Here is an 18,618-nt window from a genome sequence, read left to right as displayed (position 1 = left end):
CTCTACACTCTCCATGTCACTGGGGATCCTCAACCTCTTTAAATCAAATAAACAGCAAAAATGACATCTTATTTAAATTTACATCATATTTGCATTAATTATTTACAAAGTTGAACATGCACAGAATTGTGCTTACCAACCCTTTGCATTTATTGCATTACTAGAGACCCGGTGTACAAAATTCATACATGGGGGTGGGGGGTGTCCCTCAGCCCAGCTTGCACCCTCTCCAATCTGGGATTCCTCTCACAATTCAGGACTGCTGGCTCCCAACCGCTCACCTGACTGACTGATTGCCCCTGTCCACTTCTGCCTGCCAGCCTGATCACCCCCTAACCATTCCCCTGCCAGCCTGATCAATGCCTAACTGTTCCCCTGCCAGCCCGATTGCCCCTAACTGCCCTCCCCTGCAGGCCTGGTTGCCCCTAACTGCCCTCCCTGCAGGCCTGGTTCCCCCCCAACTGCCTTCCCCTGCAGGCCTGGTCCCCCCAACTGCCCTCCCCTGCTGGCCATCTTGTGGCAGCCATCTTGTGTCCACATGGGGGTGGCCATCTTGTGGCAGCCATCTTGTGTCCACATGGGGGCAGCCATCTTGTGTGTTGGAGTGACAGTCAATTTGTATATTACCTCTTTATTATATAGGATTGCTAGTTTGTACACAGGGTAACCCCCAAAAAAGGTATATACACTCTGAATAATTGATTCCAATGTTTTCTTTTTTCAGATTTAATCCACTGAAATTAATAATTATTCAAAGTGTGCATACATTTTTTGGGACACCTTGTATTTTCCCAAAATAAGTAAGGACTTAATTTGGTACTGTTCAGATTCTCACTCATTTGCCAGACTTCTTACTGTTATTAGAGATGATAGCCATTTGTCTATAACAACAAAAAAACATTCCCCAGGTTAATTTGGTCCTATCTTTTAATCCTTACTTATACTGCCTTTGCCATATAAAAGGTTTACATGTTAGCCAGTTTTATTAAATTAGTCAATTTTTTGCTTTATATCATCTTTCATCAAGCTTAAAAGAATCTTTCTGCTACAATATTGTTAATCAGGGGTCCTCAAACTACGGCCCACGGGCCACATGCGGCCCCCGCGGGGTGTTTTTGCCGCCGCTGCCTGTCCTGCTTAGCAGCTGACTTAGCAGTGTGCATAGGAATTTGTTCATAGTTTTTTTTTAAACTATAGGCCGGCCCTCCAACGGTCTGAGGGACAGTGAACTGGCCCCCTGTTTAAAAAGTTTGAGGACCCCTGGCTAAGATAGTCATCAGCATTTTCTTCTGATATTTTAGTGTCTTTTTTACACATTCCAATATTTTGTTCCTCTGGAATTCTTCTCGGAGGAGTGGAGGGAACGCTTCACAGTCCACACAGCGGGTATCCATGAGCTTCCACTCTGCCAGCAGCCAGCTCCTCCTCCCGCCTGCGGCATGGCTCCTGCTGGCTCCCTCACCCGGCCTCCCACCCACCCACCCAGCCAATAGATATATGGCACCAGCACCCCGGCCTCCGGACCCGCCCACGGCACCAGCACCCAGCACCAGCACCCCGGCCTCCGGACCCGCCCACGGCACCAGCACCCAGCACCAGCACCCCGGCCTCCGGACCCGCCCACGGCACCAGCACCCAGCACCGCGCCCTCTGATGTGCTGCCCGATCTCGCGGGGCAGTCTTTCCCCACCACTATTCTCTTTCAAAATTGTCACCGCCTTCCTGTCACTTTTGCTCATCCAGCTGAACTTTAAATTGCATCGCTATTAAAAGTAAGTTGTTGAAACTACAATTTCCATACATGGTATCATAACAAGGTTTCCCAGCAGTATTATTAAGAACAGGCCCAGCAAACAGTTTCTGTAAAGAGGCAAATAGGGAATATGTCCTCTGTCGCTGCTCCGGGACTCCAACGTTGATTCGGAAAAGCCGCAATAAATAGCAGGAGACTTCGTGGGCGTGGCTATGTTGGTGAAAACTTTATTTAGAAAAATACAGGCAATGGAGGTGCAATGGAGGATTACCCGGGCATCACAAAGGAAGGGTCTGCAGACGCGGCTGCACAGACGAGCCTTGAGGACATCCTGGGACATGATAGAAGACACAGCGTCACACGTTGTAGGACTCCATTGATGTGAAATGCCCAGGAGGCCGTCCATCCAGACAAAGCTCAGATTAGTGGTTGTCGGGGGCTGTGGGAGGGGAAATGGGGAGGAATTAATAGGATTGTTGTGTTTTTCTTGGTTAATGAAAAAGTTTTGAAATTAGAGAAACATAACTCAGGGGGCAGCGGCGCATTGCACATCATGGTCTAACTGCCTCTAAATTGTACACTTTAAAATGGTTAATTTTATGTTAGGTGAATTTCACCTCTATTAAGAAAAGCACTAGACGCTATGAAAACCGCTCTCCCCCTCAGTGTCCGGGTGTCTGTAGGAGGGAAGCATGGCAGAGGTGTGGGCAGAGGTGTGGGCAGAGGCGCCTCCGGCCTGGTGCTGAGAGGTCTCTGTGAAGGCCAGAAGCCTCCCCCGCAGCCTCGGGGTCATTCAAGAAATAAGGGTGACAAGCAGCAGGTCCCCAGTAGCAGCAGCAAGGATGGCACGGGCCCGATGGGTCATCATTAAAATTTACACGCAGGTGGAATCTGGGCTGCAACTGGGACCAACTGGGACCTTTTAAAACTCCTGAGGCAGCTTCCATTCCCAGACATTCTGGCTTAATTGGCATAAAGTGTGAGCTAGGCAGCAGGATTTTCACACGGGGCCTGGATGGCTCTACTGTGCGCTCACGTGGCAGAATCACTGGCCTGCAGACAAGGCTTTGGGCTTCCCGGCTTCCTCCCTGCGCTAGACAAGCTCCTGGAAATCACAGCAGAGGTGCTTAACCCCAGTGTGCGTGGGCGTCCCTCTGGGGACGTTAAAGGTCACTACTGCCCGGCCCCTCCCAGACTTCCTGGTCTGGGTGCAGCCTGGACACAGGAACCTATGAAACTTCCCAGGTGACCCACAGGGCAGCCAAGCGGGAAACCCTGCGCTAAGCACTGTTTCCTAAGTGTCTCTGGGAATAAACATCAACGCCGCTGTTTTAAAAGCTAGAGAGAAAGAGGGTGGCAGGAGTGCCCCAGTTCCCAGCCCAGACCTGCCGCTCAGGGGGGCCCAGAGTTATTCTTATCAGTAAAGTCTGGGAAACTCTGTGCTAAAAATAGATTACATGTGAAAAGCACACATTTGTGTGTGCATGTGAGAGAGAGAGAGAGAGAGAGAGAGAGAGAGAGAGAGAGAGAGAGGTCCTGCTCTGTGTTTGTAGGTGAGGGGCCTGGGGGTGAGAGAAGCGCAGGTGTGGATCTGGCCTCCATGGACGGCCATTGCTGGAGCAGCAAAACACAAACTCCCGTGCATCCCACCTGCTGTGCTGCCACAGGACCTGCAGGAGCCTTGTCTCTGCCCACAGGGAGGCCGGGAAAGCTATCGTTGCGAAGAGCTCAGAGCATCTGATGGTGCCTTCAGGGCCCCAGTCAGTGGTCCAGCCAGAATTACACCCATAGAGTCACCCCCAGACCGGTGCGCCTTCCATAAAATGTTGATTTTTAAAGCCATAGTCATGCTGTGTGGCACCCTTCAGTGCCACTAAGTAATTTACAGTGGTTGAAACGGACATCAAAGAGAAACCAAAAGTGTGTAAGAGTATGTGCTTGAGAGCTGTGGCCCCGGGGATGCGTCAGGAGCCAGGACCAAGGGGGCAGGGGCGCCTGCTTCCTCACCAGCCCTCCCCTGCGATCTCAGGACCACAGGCCCAGTGCGGCAAGAGGCCCGTGTTGTGGTGCAGCCTCCCCATCCCGTCAGACGTCAAATGGGAGATGTCGAGGATGGGCTATGAGCGGAGGACTAGGAGTCCACAGCGGACCCCTCCCTCTCACTGCCCTTCCCTCAGTGTTCCTTACTCAGAAGCAATGCCAGCTGTAAGCGAGCACTCTGAGCCAGGGCTCCCTCTCGGAACAAAGCACACCCACCCCTGGGCCTCACTTCCCCAGTGTCTGAGGTCTTGTCACTCAGGCCTTGCTGCATCACCTGAGAGCTGTCTGAAAAGCAGGGTCTGAGCCCCCACTCAGACCCACTGAGCCAGAACCTTCATTTTCACAATTCCAGAATCTTCCAGTTCACATGATCACAGGCAGCCTGGATGCACATTAACGTTTGGGAAGTGCTGATTTAGACGCCCGTTTCTGTGAATCAGACCATGGGCTCCAAAGAAATAGAACGTGGGCTCCTTTCCCGTGACTTTCATGGGAGTTGGCATTGGAGAAAACAACTCGTCACCTGGTAGGTCTCAAAGGGACCTGAGAGTTCACGAGACTCCACTGCTTCCCTTGGCAGATGATGAAAATGAAACCCAGAGAGGGAACATGATTTCAAAGGGAAAAGCAAAAATCAGAACCAAGAAATTGACTCTCAGATTCAGTGTGCCCGTCGCAGGGCTGAGGAAGGCCAGGTAAAGCGACCATGAAAGAAAAGGTGACAGATAAAACAGATGATGAGCCATGCCACTGCAGATTCTGAGGGGTCCCTCAAAATTAGGGAGGGGCAGAGCACTGTGCACCATTTTCAAGTCTGCTCCTTTTTAAGGACTCTCAAAGTTGATTCATATAGAGAAATACCGATTGGCTTTGACTTCCCACCATCAATGTGCTTTTATTTTCAGGGCGATATTCCGGTTTGTGAGACCTACCAAGGTGGTACAGGAAGATGGCCATGGGTGTCAGCTCTGTCTCCATCCATCCAGCTGAATGTGACCCGGATGCAGTTCTGTCTGCATCCATCCACAAGTGACCCCGGAGTTCAAGATGTCCCCAAAGTCTTCATAAAGTTTACCCCAAGGTCCTCAAAACCCTTGGCCAGATCATTGAAAACTAAGCAATGCATTCTTTAGGATGTGTATAAATCATAGCCCCCGCCCCCCCCCACCCCCGTGGAGACAGGCTACCCAAATGAGCTTCCCCACCAAAGGCCCCCCTTTAAATCCAAACCAGTGAACAAAGGTTGTCCAGAAAGCTGACAGCTCCCTCACTCCTCCTCTCCACTCATTTTAAGTGTTCTGCCCTGGACTGCTCTAAACTCAAATCAACTTGAAAGTTTCCCTCTAATAACCAGCCAATTTTGTCAAAAATCAGATAGATTAAAAATGAACAGGCATGGCTCCTACACACGAGAGCATCAGAACATAGTTTGCTGAGCCCAGGGAGCTGGAGACTGTCAGATCTGGGTGTGTGATGGGCCTGTGCTTCCTTTTCTTCCCACCCCAGGAATAAATAGTCAATGTGAAAGAGTTGATAAGACACGAGGGAAAGTGAGTGTGACACACTTACTAGAAGGACCGTAATTGGAGTTTTTCAATCACACTAAAGGAGAAGAGGACTGTCTCATGTTACATGGCCACAGGTTGGACATATGATTAGCTGGATCATACACCATCAGAAACAAAACAAAACCATGAGAAAGAATGGCTTCACAAATTAACCAAAATTTTATATTGTTTCTAATTAAGAAATTGAGAGACAGACACCGAATCTCCAGAGGACAGAAACACTTTGTCTCCAGCTGAGTTCTCTCTGTTATTTTCTTTTAATTTTTCAATTACAGATGACGCACAATATTATGTTAGTTTCAAGTGTACAATGTAGTGATTAGACATGTATATATCTAGTTCAGTTCTCAAAAGGGGCTCCTAGATGTCGTTTCTGGCATTGGAACTGAGTATCTTTATGACTGGATTTTTAAATTTGTATTTAATTATAGTTGGTATACAATCTTACATTTATTAGAGTAGTTTTGGGTGTAGAATATAAGTGATTCAACATTTCTATACCTTAGGATGATTTTTAATCCTTTCCCTAAAGGTTGACATTTTGGAATCACAGCTTACTAACCTAGTCCAAGCTTCCAAATTGTGATGACAGGGGACACGGGTTTGGGGTCTCCGTGAGCTGGCGTTTCCACGGAAGCAACCGGGGGTGAGGATTTGTTACTTGATCTGATAGCGAAGACTTTCCAATAGACACGCACAGAATCATTGATCAGTGCGCCCTCTCCTAGTTTGCATTGCAACGCTGTTCAATTTACACCAATTAAAGATGCTTGGTTTGGGTATTGAAGGATAATTAAGGGATGCAAATCCCCCGAGGGCTTCTAGAAATGACATCTGACTAGAATGGTGATGAAGGCATGAAGGCAGCTTTAGTATTTGAATAGTTTGACTGATATGCAAAATCATTACAAATCCTTCCAGGAAGAGTGACACTAGATCACTGTGTGTACTTGCCTGGTCACCCTAAACAAATCTGACAAGGCTAATTTCAAGTAATTGCTCAGAGTTTAGCGGCTGCCTCTGTCCCCACAAGGGTAGCTATCTGGACCACATCTTGTAATTGAGATGTGTCTTTAAAATATATGTGTCAACCCAACATGCAAATATGCTGTCAAAAAAAGTGAAGGGTTGGTGACACTCTGGTGAATCATTTTCCAGTCAAATTTGAACATGAAAACTTTACTATAGCTGAGTCAACTCACCAACTAATTCCACCTCGTGCACTGAGAGAAGGACTGGCTTTGCTGGCTGCATCAGACCCAAAAGTTCATCTGAAGCCCATCGCAAATGTCGTCCCTGGACCAGCAGCAGCGTCACCTGGGAACTCATTAGAAATGCAAGTTGTGGGCCTGACCCCCATACCTGCTGCATCTCTGGGGGTGAGGGCCTGCAATTAACGCTTGTTAAAGTCCGCTCAGCGACCTGAAGCCCAGCCGCTTCTGAGAAGCACCGACCTATCCCCGCCGATTCACTTCATCACGACAAAATGGAAGCCGGTAAGTCAGCGAATTTGCCTGCAGTCACACAGCTCAAATGACAGTGGAGGCTGGGGCTAACCACAATGTGTTCAAAACATTTCATTACTTTTATTATTCAGTTAAATTTTGAAAATGTTTTGCTGCCCTGCATGTTTGTGCATGCGTGTGCATGTGTGTGCACACATAGGTGAGTGTGTGTGCAGGTGTGTGCGGGTATGTATGGTGTATGTGCATGTGTGTGGTGTGGGGGGGTGTGTGTGGTGTGCCTGTGTGAGTGCATGTGTGTGTGTGGTGTTGCAAATGTGAGTGTGTGTGCACATGTGTGTGCAGCCTCAGCTTCTCCCTGAGGGCATGGCCGGGTGGGACACGTCCTGGCAGGCGGCCGGGTCTCCTCTCCCTGGACGCCGGAGGCAGGTACAGCCCTTGGACTGACTCGTCCTCAGGGGAATCATGGCCGGAGCCAGCGCCTCCTCCTGAGAGGTGCCTGCAGGTGGCATGCCCTGGGCCCCTGACTGGTGCCAGCAGAGCCCGCACCCCCACTGTGCAGTGGGACCAGCAGGCAGGAATGTCAGGCTGCTGATGTTTGGGACATGTTTGCTACTCCCCTGTACCCCCTGTCGCAGGAACCCTTGGGGACTTCTGGACAGTCCCCTCGCACTGTTAAAAGCGAGCGATGCCTAGGATAGAGGGAGGGAAAAGGGAGCATCGTCCCCATTTAAAACCTAACTGAATATAAGGAGATTTCCTGGACAGAACACAGGGTGGAAATCAAATTTGAGTTACTAACCAAACGAGAGATTTCGGATTTCATTTTCATTTTTACAATGCGTATCCTCTGCCATTTAATCCCAGTCTGACAACCCTTAACCCACAAGGAGCCTAGATACCCAGCTCAAGTGAGTGAATCCAATCAAAACTGAAAAATAAGGGCGGCTCATTGGCAGGCGACACAAGCTGGCAGCCCCGGGTCCCCCAGCGAGCAGCTCAGCCAGACTCTCAAGTGTGAGAAAAGCTCCTTCCAACTCGCGGGGCTCCCAGCAGGTGCGAGCGGCCCAGAGCGCCCCAGAGCGCCCCTCCCTCCGCCTCCTGCCTGCGGGGCCCAGGCCAGGTGAGCTCCCGCCCTGCCGCCCCACCCCCCCCCACCCCGGCCGGGCTGCGCCTCTGAATGGGGGAGTGACGGGGGAGTGACGGGGGATTGATGGCCGTGGCAGAAGAGCGAGGCGGCCCCCAGAACAAAACGAGGGCGACCCGGACAAAACAAAGCGCCACAATAGATCATTTCTGAGAAGTCATCCGGGCAGCTTTGAAACCCAGGCTGTGTGTTCCAGGCAGCGCCACAGCCACGGCTTTCAAGGGACATGAATGGAAACGGAACAGTAACTCTTTTTCATTCCTCTTTTCAGGGTCTTGTCTGCGAGAGAAGGATTTACTATTCAATTCCCATGCTTGCATGTGGGAAATTAGGAACCTGCCCCTTAAAAAGAAGCTGCCTTCTAAACTCTCATAAATTGTGGTGCTTTTATAGATCTACGCACATTTCTTCCTCTTTCGGCTTACATCGCATTTTTAAATACTCCTAAGCGAGCGCACGCTCACACACACACACACACACACACACACACGCGCGCGCGCGCATGCACAAACATTGCCATCTCCTCCACTTTTCTCAGCAATATTTTATTCAGGAAATCTCCATCCAAAGAGATATTTCATCTTTAAGCTTGATGCAGGGTGTAGTTTTTGTACTTGACTATTTCTTTACTTTACCACATTTTATCATAAACTAGACTTTTTTTCCAACTGAAAAGACCTACCCCAGGAAACATTAACCACTACATATTTGGAAAGGCAGCAAGTACTGGACCAAGCTGGTGAAAAATCGGAAGCAAATTAAATAGGACATCCATTCATTCGTTCGTGGCCTCCGCAGCGCTTAAGGGGCAGCTCTGGTGAGATCGCCCTGAGTGCCATTCCGAATGGTTTACTGAAAACAATGGCGCTTCCCAGCTGCCGTGGCCCGGCCAGAATTTCCGCAGCGGCCAGCTCATCCCTGGCTTCTCCTCCTCAGAAGCCTGCAGTGCTTGGCCACGTTAATCTCATTAACCTTCCCTATCGGTTTCAGCAGACAGAAATGGAGCCCTGAGAACCGGCAGTTCCTGGCCGAGCCGCACGGGGAGAAGTCAAGCTTTGGCTCTAGGCCAGTCCCTTTGATGGGCCGGCCGGGCCCCTCCAGGCCCTTGTGGAGCAGAGGAAGAAAGCACACACAAGGAGCCCCTGCACGGGAAATCCAGCCATGGCTGACCCCACACTTCCCTCTTGCCTCCTCCCGCCCCAGGAGAGCCTGGCTACTGGCGACCGGGAGCAGCTGCGCTGATGGGCGGCCATTCTCCAGGGGCAGCCAAGCATACCCGGATTCCCAGGGAACCCTCTGGGCGAGAGAGACCCTTTGGGGTGAGAGATGGATGGGAGGAGGGGCGGGGGGAAGGGAAGAGAAAGGAAGGTTTCCGTCCTCGGCAGGTCTGTAAGGCGAGACTGGGGCACACTAACCATTTCCTGATGTGCAAAAGCTGAAACTTGGGCCCTTGTTAGATTTCTCAGATATGCAGAAAACCAACCCAACAAAGCGGAGTCTAACAATATCCTCATCGTGGACTGTTTCAAGCCCCGCCATCGCTTCTTCTCTGTCAAAAAAGTAGAGAGAGAAATAAAATTTCCTACTTCTACGAACAGTGTTAAAATCCTCAGAAATGTGCAATATACGTGTATCGAGTCCACACACTGTACCCCTAAGCTTTCACAGTGTGACATGTCAATTACACTCAAGCTGAGGGGAAGGGACCCTTAGAAAGAAAGCCCAGTCATCACTGCATTGACATCTGCAGTCTGAAAACCGTATCGTTTCCTTCCAGAAACAACTTGCTTGTTAATAGTTATTTCAAAAGGAGTCAGGATATTGCTTTGTAAGATCCAAAATCTCACTTAGAAAAATTAATATGGAAGGAAACCGCGGTTCTTAAATATGGACCTCACTTGCCTCAGAAAATAGGTAGCTTTAATGGTCTGGGAAGTTTTATGAGTTAAAATATTTCCATTTCCTGCTTTGCTATCTCTAAACCAGAGGTAGAAATTCCCAAGGCCACAGGGCCCACGGCCCACAGAACCGCGGTGCGCTGGGGCTCAGGGAGACCCCTTTCACCAGCTCACCCGCCACCCACACCCCAGGTGTCGCCTGGGTGACCGCACCACTCACCTCCTACCCAGCATTCCAGCGCACGGAAGTGGACAGCGTAACGTCTAGGACCCTCTCCCTAACCCTTAAAACTACTGAGACTTACTATTTTGCATGGAATTCAAATACCATGCAATTAAAGAAATTCTGCTGTGATTTTTTTTGTACGTTTTCCCAGCCTCCCCTGCCAGGACTACTGTACCCTGTGGAGAGAAATTGTTACCTTTCCCAGTTCTTTCTCAGAAAGCAGGTCTGTGGGGGTTCGATTAGTCTGCCTGCTGTTTCTGCCTGCCTGCCCTACTAGGCTGCCGGCCTCAGGAGTTCAGGGCCAGGGCTCTGCTGCTCCCATCCCCAGCAGCTTACATGTTGCTCAGACAGAGTTGGTGCTCAATAAGCACGTGCGGGAGGAGAATGAAGGAATGCGAGTACTGGCTTCCCCGCCCAGACATGGTCGCTATTTTTCAAGGTAAACATCTCTGCTCTTCCATCAAACAGATCCCACAACGCAGTGGCTCACAGGCCGGCCTGCCTTCCCCTTCTCGGAACGCTCTGGAGCTGGCCGGCTGCGGCCCGCCTGTTTCTCCGAGAAGAGGCCAGGCCTGCCTCCAGGGCTGCTCGCCTGCTCCGCTGCCCGGTTTAACGGCGTCACCAGCACATCCAGGTCCCAGACCACAGGAGGTCTAGGAAGAGCGATTTCCAACTAAAACAGGAAGTAGAAGTTGCACGTATGACTGCTACTCCCATTTCGGAGGCAGTAACTTAGTCTCCGTCCTGAAGTGGAGTCTCTAGCTAGTTGGCTTCCTGTCCAAGGAGAAAGTGAACGTGGCTTTGGGGAAGCTGGCGGTCCACCACACGTTTCTAGACGTCTCTCTTAGGAGGACATTTCCTGGGCCTGTCTGGGTGCGGAGCCTTGTGCAGACTCCATCTCTGATGGGGAGACGAAGACCTCTGGCCCAGGATCCCCACGGCCCTGCAGCCTGTGGGCGCCGGAGGGGGCAGCAGGGCCTCGGGGGCAGGCAGCGCCCCACCTGGGCACCAACACCACCAGCCCAACCCTTTCCTTCCTTGCTGGATCTGGAGCCCAGAAACATCCAAATGCATTTTTGTTTTTGCATCTAAATTTCCCCTTCCGTTCTTCACTCGCTGTGCACGAAGGACGTGCAGAAGGCAGCTGAGCAGAGTACCCGCTGCTCTAACCTGAAGTGAGGAGGCAGACAGGCAGGCCTCTTCGGTGTCCTCAACGCAATGCCGGGTTAGCAGCTGCAGGGACTGCTTCCGGGGCACCTGTCCAGGCGCCCGGCCAGGCTGCGAGCTCCCGGAAGTGGTCCATACCACGCCGCGCTGCGCAGCGCGTGACACCCAACTCCGGGGACGGCGGGGCATCCACGCCATGGGATGCCACTGAGCTATCGGGTGGAGGTCAGGACCCTGGAAAATAAATTGAGCAGATTAGTCCCAAACATTGATTGACTCGGAATTTTTTTTAAATAGTAAAAAAAAAAAAAAAAAAAAAAAAAAAACTGTTATGTGGACGGAATGACTAACTTACTGTCCCTGTGCAGAGGAAGCTGAAAATGCTGCCTAAAATTACATTACACACGGGAACTTCTGGTAACTCAGGATGCTGCCTTCTGGGTGGTGTTTATTCTATGCCACAAACACCTGAATGACTGAAGCTGAAACCAATCCAGACTCTCCGTGTGGGGTGCCAGCACTCTGTGGGCTGGCACATGCGCCTGACAAAAATCTGGGGAATGCGTAGCCTCCCGGTCCTCCGAGAATCATGCCATTTTCCAAGAAAAGCTAAATAGCTCGTTCATGCTGCGCCCGCTCTTCCCGGCTGGTTTCCTGGGGATACCTTTCGGCGGAACTGTTTTCTTTTTCGGACAGGCTGCTGGAAACCGAGGCTGGAACTCACACTTACAGTGAATGCCTCCTGAGCGCATTGCCAAGTGAAGAGTATTATGCTTAGTTCCTCCATTGCAGGTAAAAACTGTCCCAGGAATGCCGTCCACGCGTGGCTCCTGTCCCCACAGCCCCGGGTGTGGCTGAAATCCACATACGCCGCCGTGCTGGTTGGAGGAGAGCCACCTAGCAAGCGCCATCAGGTGACGAAGCTGAGACACTGCCCTTTCCTTGTCACTCCTGTCAGCAAGGGGACTGGGGAACTTGGCATTTCAAGGGCTTTTTGTACAGGAAACCCTCGCGTGGCCTGGCGCACACTGACATCTCTAGGGGCCATGGAGTCAGCCTGGCCCGAGGGTGCCGTCGGGGCTCCCAGAGGAAGTGATAAGCCTGTGGGCGCACTCCAGACCATGAGGAGGAGCTGCGGCGCACGGAGCCAGGTCCACTCGCGACCTCAGCAATGAGCGGCAGGCCGGCGAGGAAGGCTCGGCGTGGCCCAGGGGCAGGTGGGCCGGGGCGAGGTGCACACAGGCAGCCAGTGGACGGAGGGGCCTGGCGACACGCAGGCGCGCTCCCCGAGATGAAGCTCCCCGGGTGCGCCCCCGGGTCCGCAGGCTAAGGTAGGAGAGTTAGGTGGATATTTTAACTTCTGGATTTCACGTTCCCTATGTCAACATGCCTTTTTTTCATAACTAAGAAAAATTTTTCAATTGATATTATATCCTTTAGAAAAAAATTAAGACCCCCTTCTTCAAACACATGAAACCAGAGAAGGCTTCGAGATGACTCCTGAGCGGGACTTTCTCCCGGGGTCTGAGCACAGAGCAAGGGCTGGGTGGGGAGCGTCTCGGGGACCACACTGGGGGGCCGGGCACCTTCCTGAGGCTGTTGGCAGCTTGCTGAACTGGTCTGTGAAGGAGCAGATCTCTGTCCCTCACACACACACACACACACACACACACACGCACACACGCACACGCACACGCACTGCATTGGGTGCTGAGGGCTAGCGAGTCGTCACAGAGCACAGTTGCTGCCTTCAGAGAGCCTGCGAGGCGGGCGCTGCTCTCTGACGGGCGATGGCAATGAGCTGCGTGGCTTAGCGGGAAGTGCCCGAGTCTCCGGGAGCAACGCAGCCTGAAGCCTGCTGGCCTTTGTTCCAAAGCCGGCAGGTGACAGCAGTGTGGTGACCACGGGGCCTGGACGCAGCGGCATTTCCGCCATGCATTGCCTCCAGCCTGGGTCCCGGTGAGAGACAGATGGCCGTTCACGTGGGGCTGGGGAGGCTATGCAGGGCCTGGGCTCTGTTTGCAGAGGTGTTGTCAGGGTGAAGGAACCAAAACTGTGGTGAGCGCCACCACCCTGGCTTGAAGCGGCGCAGCGAAGGGTGATTCCCACGGACAGAAAAGCAGCTGTGTCACCCTCGGGCCCCCAGGAGGGACGGGAGCATCGGCATCCTGAGCTCACTGTCCCGCACCTCAGTTTCTGGCTCCCGACCCAGCCAGACCCCGAGGGCAAAGGAGACATTGATGCCACCTACACTGACTTCCTCCCCGGGGCTGCACACAGCAGGTGCAAGAGGAGAGCGGTCCCGGGCAAATGCAGCCCACACGCTATACACTTGACCCCTCCACGCTCTGCCCACTGGCCACCCGCCCCCTAGAACAGAAGCCAGAGGAGGAGCGGGCGTCGGCCGGCCTGGTCCCCGCTGGGCCGCAGCACCTGCTGGCCACAGGCACTCGGAGCGTATCTGTGCAAAGGCGGGAGAGGAGAAAGAGGTGAACCACTTGCCCAGAACTTAACAAAGGAGACAGCAGATAGGCGGTGAGAACAGTCCGTAGCGGTGTCTGCGAAGGTAAGCCGGTTCCTGTTTTGGCCATTCTGCCCCAAACAAAACATAACAACATCATAAGGAGAGTATGGTGGGTGTGAGATTCGTTGAAAAAATTACATTTATGCTTTGCTGGGAGTGAATAAAGGTTTTAGAAAGCAGACCGAAGAATTTTAAATTGGCTTTAAAAATACAAGAAATACATCTTTCTCCTAATTTTCAGACCCGTGGTCTAGGAATGAGGGGAGAGTGGCCAGGCTTATCAAAGAAACTCTGCTAAGCGTGGAAAGATGTCAGCGGTGGGTTCTTGGCCACGGCAGGTTTTGGAAACCAACATGGTCTGGATTTGATGACAGGTAATGACATTAACTAATTAGAAAACGGATCCCACTTGGAGCCGTGGAAGCTAGATCGGGAGGAGGATAATCAGGCCCCTGACTGCAGGGCTGGGGAGCCAGCGGCTACGTTTCCTCCCTCGCAAAGCGTGACCAGATGCCTTTGGAGTCCGTGGTCCCAGCATTCGGAATTGCAGCGCCCGGGGGTGGGGGGGCACCGCCGAGGGTGCTGAGGGGTGCCGCGCGGGGCCCCCCAGCTGGGGGTGAGCCGGTCCAGCCCGCCATCGGGAGCTCCATCAAGGAAGTGCCTAGCCCTTGACCCACTCTCTCTTCCCCTAAAGCCGGAACCTGGACGCACCCCATACCATCCTGGTTGGGACGTCCTGGGAAAGTTCCAACCCACTCGAGCCTCAGTTTCTTCTTCTACAAAGTAGAGATGAAAACGTCAGTCCCATTTGTCCCAGCCAGCTGCTGTGAGAATCCAGTGAAGTCGAGTTTACTGTGCAGGTTATAAAATGCTTGAATATAAAAGTATTGCTGCTATGAAGCCCATGACAGGCCCAAGGTCCTAGGATATGAATACCTTGATCGTCAGAAACGGGGAGGCATTAAAACAAAGACACCGGCCACCTCCCAGCGGTCAGTGAGCCCCCCCCCACCCTAGGCCCCTCTCCCTCTTGCTCTCTGGCCCGGGGGGAAAGGCATGCCCCACCCTTTCCTGGGACAGAGCAGGGGCCGGGCCTTGGAAATGCCCGGTCATTCCTCTCATGCCTTAGCCCCAGTGTGGGGCTTCAAAGGAAATAAATCCTAAATGTCAACAACATCTCTCAGTTATCTGGGAAATTACCTACCTCTACTTTCTCTCTCTTACCAAGCCACTCACCCTCTGTGAAAGCCGTCCTTTGAGTCAAACCCCACTTTTCAGAAACCAAGCAATCACTTAATAAAGAGAAAACGTTAAGGGATCCAGATTTCAATTAACTCCACCATTGATTTTTGTGAAATTCTGGGGAAGGCATTATTCTTTAGGTAAAGTGGGGGCAAAGCACTCACAGATTAAGGGAGGCTCTGCGACAGTGGTGGGCGAGGACTGGCGTGTCTGCATCAGGCCTGTTCCCCAGGCGCTGCTGACGCAAAAGCCTTAGGAAAATGCCCTGGGAGAGACCTGCTGAGCCGCCCGCAACCTGGAGAGCCTGTCGCTCAGGGAGAGAGCCTTTGGTTAATACTGTTTTCTTGTACTTTTTCATTTTAATGTAATTTGTATATTTGGTGTTTTACACAACTGAGCGTGTGATTTGCTTAACTGCTCAGTAAAATGCATGCCCAGCCTTTTTTTTGAAGCTGCAATTGTTTCACATTGTTGAAGACACACTGATCCTCACAAGGTATCACTGGGTTAGCATGCACACAGGCACACGCACGCGCGCGCGCGCGCACGCACACACACACACACACACACTACACAAATGCAACAGCACAGTGGAAACCACTGACACAGATATCATGTGTAATGTGTTGTGCCATTAAATGTCTATCGCAGGAAAAGTCTCTGTGAAAATGGGTTTAAAACAACAGGTAGTTTGATCAGGTATGTCCACAGACCCATCCTGTCCCCTGGAAGTGTGGTCTCGGCACAGGAATGAAGGGAAGGCGCGCGGGGAACAGTCTTCTGTGCAATAGAGGGAAACCAGCCGTCCCTGGGCGGGAGGGGGTCCCCTACTGTGAGGACCACGAGGAGGAGAAGGATAACCATTGTCATCAGTAGGTAAACTGTTAGAAGTGAGCCAAGGAAATAAAGTGTAACTATACATGATTCAATTAGGAGTTTTATTTGTAAAGGTTTATTCCAACTCTATTGACTTTCTGATGGGGAGTTTAACCCTCAATACAATTCAGCCACCTGCGGAAGGCCCTGCCGGGTGAGCAGAGGGCCCCGTGTAGGGGTCAGTGATGAGATTTCAAGGAAACACAAGCGTCCTCCTCTCAAACAAGACGCAAGAAGGCAGGCCAGCACGGCGGGCAGAGCTATGGAAGGGGCTGCTGCTCCCTGCTCTTGGTGGAGGAAAGTGTCAGATCTGTGTCTGGTGCTGTAGCTCCTCCATAGAGACCTGCCCGCAGGCTGCTGGGAACAGTAGGGCTGGTCTCCAGGCCGTGGTGTGTGTGTGTGGGCGGGAGCTCATGCCCACACTGATCGCCGATCACTGATCCCTGATGGGTGCCAGGCCAGCCTGTGCCCTCCACAGCGGCTCCTCCCACAGGCAATGCAGACCTACATGAAGCGACGTGCCCAAGGTCGCATGGCTATTAGGTGCTGGAGGGGCAGCAAAGCAGGCAGCCCACTCTGAGACCAGTACCTGCTGCTCAGGGACTGAATTTAACGGAGTAGAAAGTCAGAAAAGCGGTGGCTTTACCAAAGGCAGGAAATGATCTGGCGTAATTATCATCATCTCCAACATAAAACTGGTTGGCTCAGACCCCCGCCACCTCAGCGCTGTTCAGCAGCCTCCCCAGGAGCACAGAGAGACAACACCCTCCCTGCCCACCCTCCCCAGATCTTCATCCCGAATCCACCCCCAGGGGGCGGGAGACCAGCCCTGGGACTGAGACGCACTTCACAGATTGTGAGAACAGGGGTCAGTCACAGAGGACAGCTTTGAGATCGTGGAAACTGGCCACTGTCAGTGCCACCACCCCCCACCGCCCTGTGACCTTGTCCAGTGCAGGCCCCGCCTGAGTGGATGGACAGGACCGCCTAAGGGCTTCCCCCATGCAACTCAACCCTTAAGTCTTTCAAAGACTGCTTCTCTGTGTTCTAACCATCCTAATACAAATCTTGGTCCACAACTCAGGTAGATTAAAAATAAACATTTTTATAAGTCATTTTAATTCCTATTTAAAAGCATTCTTCAAGGGTGGCAGAAACTCAGTCTTGGGGTCTCGCCTTCCCCTAAGTCACGACCAAGTTGTGGGATCTTTAGTTCTAAGACTTGTGTGTGATGTCACGTGTCTACTCGTCAAGTTCTGAGATGTTACTCAGTCCCCCGCCTGGTTCCCGGACACCAGTTTGCCCTGGGCACACTCTTGCCTCGCCCCTGGCTCCTTCCCAGGTATCCAGAGAGCCAGGACAGCTCTCCCTCCACACGGGCCACCATGACTGTAAAATGTCCCCACACACTCGTTTTCTCAATTCTCTCGCTGGGCCCTCGGGCCTTTCTGTCCCCCTAAGATCCAAAGCTACAGCAAATCAAAGCAAGATCCTGGGTAAGGCCTACACGTGGACAGCCATCCCAGGAACCCAGCAGCGGAGGCTTGACCAAACACAGGTTTATCATGGGACACAACAGAAAGTCTGGCATGGCTCAGACATGCAGTCCTAGACCCAGGCTCTTCCTCTCTCCAGCCAGGCCACCGCTCAGCAGGGCAGCTGTGCCCACATCTGAGCAAGAAGAAGCCGGAAATGAAAGTGGGTACAGCAGACCCCGGTCAGTGCTGGGGACATCGGCCCGCTCCAATGTGGCGGGTGGTCCGGAAAGTGAGCTGTAGTTTTCGAGCCCCCACTGCAGTTAGAAGAGGGGTAAGGAGGGGGTTGAGGGTGTCAGCTTAGGAAATCTTCCACAGCCGGGAGAAGGCTCATTTTTCACGGCCATTTCCTTCTCCCAAAGTAGGCCCTGGCTGGTGCTTGAATGAGGTAAAGGTGGAAAGAGAAGCTAAATGTAAAATGTTGCATAATGTTTCATAAAATACTTACCACCCAGATTCAAGAACATATGGGTCTGGGTAGAGAGCCCAGAGAAGTTCAAATGCTATTGGTTCCTCCACATAAACCGGATTCAACAAAGCAGGCGCTGAAGGCTTCCGTTCATACCCCTACTCACAGGCTGCATGGCCTACACATGGCCTACACATGGCCCAGGACACCCAGAGGGCACGCAGTGACCAGATGGCTCAAAGAAACAAGCAAACAAAAGCGCACCCCTGTGTGTGAACTGTGGAGGCTGGGCCCGCATGCGTGATACTAGGAGACCCCGTCACCCAGGGAGAACCTACAGAGCTGAGCCACTGCTCCATCGGCCCTTCTGTAAAGGTCCCGGGCCCCGCCCTCTCTTAGCTTCAAAAGCGGTCTGTCTGCCACCAGGTGGAGCAGGAAGTCAGCTGCCGGAGTCAGAACCTGGGTCTGCCTCACAGCGACCTTGGGAAAGTGACTTTAACCGACCCTTCATTTCTTCCCGGTAAAACAGCTCTTTATCTGAACACTGCTCTCTGCCTGGCGGAGGTGCTGGGATGAGGAGACACATGGATGCCCGGTGGCCGTGCACACTGGCCCGTTCAGTCCACGGCAATGGCCCTTCTTCTTGCAGAAGTTCCTGGAGGCCTGGATTGGACCAGAGACAGAACCCAAACCCGTGCTGCCGAGAGACAGCAGAGGGAGGGCCTGCCGGGACGTCTCCAGCCGAAGAACCGGGTTTGGTTGTGGGTTGG

The 18,618-nt window shown here is 52.3% G+C and overlaps 1 long non-coding RNA gene across 1 annotated transcript in view; it reads right to left on the bottom strand.

The window, feature by feature from the left end:
- Positions 1 to 2,013: 2,013 nt before the first annotated feature.
- Positions 2,014 to 18,618, bottom strand: part of LOC307112301 — a 28,249-nt gene continuing 11,644 nt past the window's right edge. The window contains exons 2-4 of the long non-coding RNA XR_013814690.1: positions 11,266 to 11,496; positions 9,387 to 9,520; positions 2,014 to 2,192 (exon numbers count right to left, since the gene is read on the bottom strand). This is a non-coding gene — a long non-coding RNA (uncharacterized lncRNA). The remainder of the gene's footprint in view (positions 2,193 to 9,386; positions 9,521 to 11,265; positions 11,497 to 18,618) is intronic.

The sequence above is a fragment of the Cnephaeus nilssonii genome (assembly GCF_951640355.1).
Source record: "Cnephaeus nilssonii genome assembly, chromosome: 15".
Classification (NCBI taxonomy): domain Eukaryota; kingdom Metazoa; phylum Chordata; class Mammalia; order Chiroptera; family Vespertilionidae; genus Cnephaeus; species Cnephaeus nilssonii.
The sequence above is the reverse complement of the archived record's forward strand: the minus strand, read 5'-3'. Positions and strand labels throughout refer to the sequence as shown.